Source organism: Bos grunniens, chromosome 23 (genome assembly GCF_055505025.1).
Source record: "Bos grunniens cultivar Pamir isolate PY7600 chromosome 23, Bosgru_T2T1.0, whole genome shotgun sequence".
Classification (NCBI taxonomy): Eukaryota; Metazoa; Chordata; class Mammalia; order Artiodactyla; family Bovidae; genus Bos; species Bos grunniens.
In genome coordinates this window covers 350,097-355,843 of record NC_141187.1, presented here as the reverse complement: position 1 = coordinate 355,843, position 5,747 = coordinate 350,097, and the positions used below count along the sequence as shown (strand labels likewise).

Genomic DNA, 5,747 nt, shown 5'->3' with positions numbered 1-5,747 from the left:
AATCACTGGGCTGCCAGGGAATTTATGAATTTTACCTTTTAGATTTTACATATATGTGAGATATATAGTATTTTTCTTCCTCTGTATTAATATTTCATTTAGCACATGACCTCACAGTTCTTCCTTGTTGTAGCAAACATGACTTCATAAAAATATGGACGTATGCACTTCATTTCAGTTGTGTCCAACTCTTTGCAACCCCATGGACTTCAGCATGCCAAGCCTCCCTGTCCACCACCAATGCCCGGAGTTTACTTAAACTCCTGTCCATTGAGTCAGTGATGCCATTTCAAGATTTGAATACCTGTCAGATCTTCTGACTACAACCTTTTCATTTCCCAGATTGAATCTTTTTAAAATTTTACTGTAGATCTCTATCCAAAGTAGCTTTTCTTTCTGACTAGTTTTAGATATTTTTGTTTTGAAATTATAGTCCTTTATGTTTTATTTCATGATGAATTTGAGGTCAATTATGAATTACTTGACTGTTTTTTAAATTTGTTTTTAGTACTAACTTCAGTAGTGCATAAACTATAAAATCTACAATAATATATAAAAAGGCTACAGGCTCAAAGATCATTGAGTAACTGCACAATAAATCTTAGTGCAATTTAAAACAGTGTTTGAATTAAACAATGAACAAAAAATACTACAATGGAAAAGACAGTAAAGTTTTTCACATAGACAAAGTGCCATATGTATATATATGTATATGTGTGTTTGTGTGTATATATATACATATATATAAATCCTTAAAGCATTGTGAAACATAACATGTGGGAAAACAAAATTAGGATTTAATACAAATATCACTTTAAAAATTTGAGAAATTATTCTCAATTATCCTATCATTTAATTTTAGTAAATCAACAATAAATATATGCATATGAATGCATATGTGTACACAAATGCTTAATACAAATAATTAAAACCATTTATTTTTCAATTTTTCCAAGGCCTGTTTCACATCTTCATTCCTTAGGCTATAAATCAGAGGGTTTAACATGGGAATCACAAGGGTTTTAAACAATGAGGTCATTTTGTCTTCATCTAGAGAGTATGAAGAACTCAACCTGAAATACATAAAGAGCAGAGTTCCCTGGAAAATTGCCACAGCAGTTAGGTGGGAGGTACAAGTGGAGAAAGCTTTAAAGCTCCCTTCAGCAGAGTAGATCTTCAAGACCGATAGGATGATATAACAATAAGAGACAAGGACTCCTGGAATGCAGCTTAATTCAAAAAAGCCAAAAATCATGAATATCACTAACTCATTGACCTGTGTGTCTGAGCAAGATATCAACAGGAGAGGAGGAACATCACACAAAAAAGTGGTTAATCTTATTTGACCCACAGAAGCATAAATGGAATGCCAATGTTGTGTTTATCAAAGCATCTATCATTCCCACCAGGTAAACCCCAACCATGAGCAGGGAATACACCCCGCTGGACATGCTGACTGCATAGAGCAAGGGGATGATGACGGCCTTGTACTGGTCATGGCCATCACTGCCAGCAGGAGACACTCAGAATCTACAAAGGTACAGAGAACCAAGAATTGCAGAGGACAGCCATAGGAGGAGATTGATTCGATCTTGGCAAATAGGTCTACCGGCATCTTAAGGTCGATGACTGTGGAATAGCAGAGGTCACAGAAGGAGAGGGGGCTGAAGAAAAAGTACATGTGTGTGTGCAGCTGGGGATCCATCCTAATCAGGATTATCATTCCAAGATTTGCCAGAAGATTGATGAGATAAACAAGGAGAAACATTGTAAATAGGATCACTTTGTTCTCAGTGTTATCAGTAATTCCCAAGAAAATAAATTCAGTCGAGGAGGAGCAATTCTCTCTTTCCATTCTTGTTAGATCTTGTGTAAACTTTTGAGAAAGTTATCAAGAAAATCACACATGCATGTTTAATGCTTCTGCACATCTAAAAAAAAAATCATAAGGTAGAGCATGTTTTTTTTTTTCCTTAATTGTCTTTTTATACTTAGAAAATAATCCAGTCTTGTACCTACTCTTTAAAGAGACATAGCTGTCTATTATGCAACAATAAAAGGCATAGGAGGAAGACCTTTGAGAACGTTTCAAGTCAATCTAGATGCCATTCATGAGATTTGCTACTTTCTACAAACTCTTCTCTGAGTCTTACTTTTCTTATATCAGAAAGTAAAGCTGGATGGATTTACCTTTCTTCAATCTTTAAAATCACATGGAAGAGACACCAGTGTTAGCAAGACCAGATTCTAAGACTTAGGACTGAGCTTTCCCTTTGTTTAAAAATATGTACTTGGGGCTGGTGCACTGGGATGACCCAGAGGGATGATACAGGGAGGGAGAGGGGAGAGGGGTTCAGGATGAGGAACACGTGTACACCCGTGGTAGATTCATATTGATGTGTGGCAGAACCAATACAATATTTTAAAGTAATTAGCCTCCAATTAAAATTAAAAAAAATAAAAAATGTTCACTTGAATTAAAAAAAAAAATGGTTACTATTTTTTGTCTCTCCAAAAAACATGATTGGTTTAAGAATGTTCTTAGTTCCAGAAACAGTGAGAACATCACTGACTAGTAATAATAAAAATCATATGTTACTGGTTTTAGCTTATCTTCTGCTTAGCATTTGGGGAGACATGAAATAAGTTATTACTGACATGCTTTCTAGAAATTTGCTATTGCTTTCCCATAATGCTCATTACCTCTTTATGGAGAGGTTATTGTCTAGGATGACTCTCTTGACCAGTGGAAGAAAAGAGCTAAAAGGAAGTGAAAACAACAGAATGCATCACTTTATATTTTAAATGACTTTCAATTTAATTGAATGTAAGTTAGATGAGGGACAATAAATGCTTCTAAAATGCAAAGACCTTGCTATCTCTGTTGTATTTATGTGTATGCCTGTGTATATAACTTAATGTAAATGAAAGCAATGGACTTTTTCTTTAGACCTAACTAAATATAGTATGTGGTCTACATGGAGGTGAATTTGTACATTTTTGGTTTCTTTGTGGTATCCATGCTATAAAACAAAATATACTTTTTTTTTGTTTTGTTTCTATAAAACAAAAAACACCTTAAATTCATGTGCAGTGGCTCAGTGAAAAAAGGAAAAAAGACACTTATGTGAGCCAACAGAAAAATAAAATTACATTATGAATGTTATCAAGTTCAGACAGATTCTTCCAATTTTGTGAAGAAAATATTATTTCTGCCATTAAATGCGCATTTAGTGAGTAGATAGGCATAAAGTCCTTCATTTACAAACTTTTATTTTTCCCCCAATTTAAATATTTGCTCTTATTTTTCTTAAGTTATGATCTGGAAATGTACCTGGAAAGAGCAGGTCTTGGGTAGCTGAACAGTAATGAGCATGTGGTCTTTTATTTCGCCAAGTATATTGGGACATAAATCCCTGTGCTATGGCCCTTAGGCTTTCAGTTCAGTTCAGTCCCTCAGTCACGTCCGACTCTTTGCAACCCCATGAATTGCAGCATGCCAGGCCTCCCTGTCTATCACCAACACCTGAAGTTCACCCAAACTCATGTCCACCAAGTCAGTGATGCCATCCAGCCATCTCCTCCTCTTTTGGCCCCTTCTCCTCCTGCCCCCAATCCCTCCCAGGACCAGAGTCTTTTCCAATGAGTCAACTCTTCACATGAGGCGCCCAAAGTATTGGAGTTTCAGCCTCAGCATCAGTCCTTCCAAAGAACACCCAGGACTGATCTCTTTCAGGATGGAATTGTTGGGTCTCCTTGCAGTCCAAGGGACTCTCAAGAGTCTTCTCCAACACCACAGTTTACATATTAATCAGATTAACAAAGATCAAACACAAAGAACAAATATTAAAAGCAGCAAGGGAAAAACAACAAATAACACACAAGGGAATTCCCATAAGTATAACAGCTGATCTTTCAATAGAAACTCTTCAAGCCAGGAGGGAATGGCAAGACATACTTAAAGTGATGAAAGAAAATAACCTACAGCCCAGATTATTGTACCCAGCAAGGATCTCATTCAAATATGAAGGAGAAATCAAAAGCTTTTCAGACAAGCAAAAGCTGAGAGAATTCAGCACCATCAAACCAGCTCTCCAACAAATACTAAAGGATATTCTCTAGACAGGAAACACAGAAACGGTGTATAAAATCAAACCCAAAACAATAAAGTAAATGGCAACATGATCATGCTTATCAGTAATTACCTTAAACATAAATGGGTTGAATGCCCCAACCAAAAGACAAAGACTGGCTGAATGGATACAAAAACAAGACCCCTATATATGTTGTCTACAAGAGACCTACTTCAAAACAGGGGACACATACAGACTGAAAGTGAAGGGCTGGAAAAAGATTTTCCATGGAAATAGGGACCAAAAGAAAGCAGGAGTAGCAATACTTATATCAGATGAAATAGACTTTAAAACAAAGGCTGTGAAAAGAGACAAAGAAGGTCACTACATAATGATCAAAGGATCAATCCAAGAAGAAGATATAACAATTATAAATATATATGCACCCAACACGGGAGTGCCACAATATGTAAGACAAATGCTAACAAGTATGAAAGGAGAAATTAACAATAACACAATAATAGTGGGAGTCTTAAATACCGCACTAACACCTATGGATAGATCAACTAAACAGAAAATTAACAAGGATACACAAACTTTAAACAATACAATAGACCGGTTAGACCTAATTGATATCTATAGGACATTTCATCCCAAAACAATGAATTTCACCTTTTTCTCAAGCACACATGGAACCTTCTCCAGGATAGATCACATCCTGGGCCATAAATCTAGCCTTGGTAAATTCAAAAAAAAAAAAAAAAATAGAAATCATTCCAAGCATCTTTTCTGACCACAATGTAGTAAGATTAGATCTCAATTACAGGAGAAAAACTATTAAAAATTACAACATATGAAGGCTGAACAACACGCTGCTGAATAACGAACAAATCACAGAAGAAATCAAAAAAGAAATCAAAATTTGCATAGAAACTAATGAAAATGAAAACACAACAACCCAAAACCTATGGGACACTTTAAAAGCAGTCCTAAGGGGAAAGTTCATAGCAATACAGTCATACCTCAAGGAACAAGAAAAAAGTCAAATAAATAACCTAACCCTACACCTAAAGCAACTAGAAAAGGAAGAAATGAAGAACTCCAGGGTTAGTAGAAGGAAAGAAATCTTAAAAATTAGGGCAGAAATAAATGCAAAAGAAACAAAAGAGACCATAGCAAAAATCAACAAAGCCAAAAGCTGGTTCTTTGAAAGGATAAATAAAATTGACAAACCATTAGCCAGACTCATCAAGAAACAAAAGGAGAAAAATCAAATCAATAAAATTAGAAATGAAAATGGAGAGATCACAACAGACAACACAGAAATACAAAGGATCATAAGAGACTACTATCAACAATTATATGCCAATAAAATGGACAACGTGGAAGAAATGGACAAATTCTTAGAAAAGTACAACTTTCCAAAACTGGACCAGGAAGAAATAGAAAATCTTAACAGACCCATCACAAGCACGGAAATTGAAACTGTAATGAGAAATCTTCCAGCAAACAAAAGCCCAGGTCCAGACGGCTTCACAGCGGAATTCTACCAAAAAATTTAGAGAAGAGCTAACACCTATCCTGCTCAAACTCTTCCAGAAAATTGCAGAGGAAGGTAAACTTCCAAACTCATTCTATGAGGCCACCATCACCCTAATACCAAAACCTGACAAA

At 35.6% G+C, this 5,747-nt stretch overlaps 1 pseudogene; it reads right to left on the bottom strand.

Moving 5' to 3' along the window:
* Positions 1 to 925: 925 nt before the first annotated feature.
* On the bottom strand, positions 926 to 1,855 carry LOC147346443 (olfactory receptor 5W2-like; annotated as a pseudogene).
* Between the last annotated feature and the right edge of the window lie 3,892 nt (positions 1,856 to 5,747).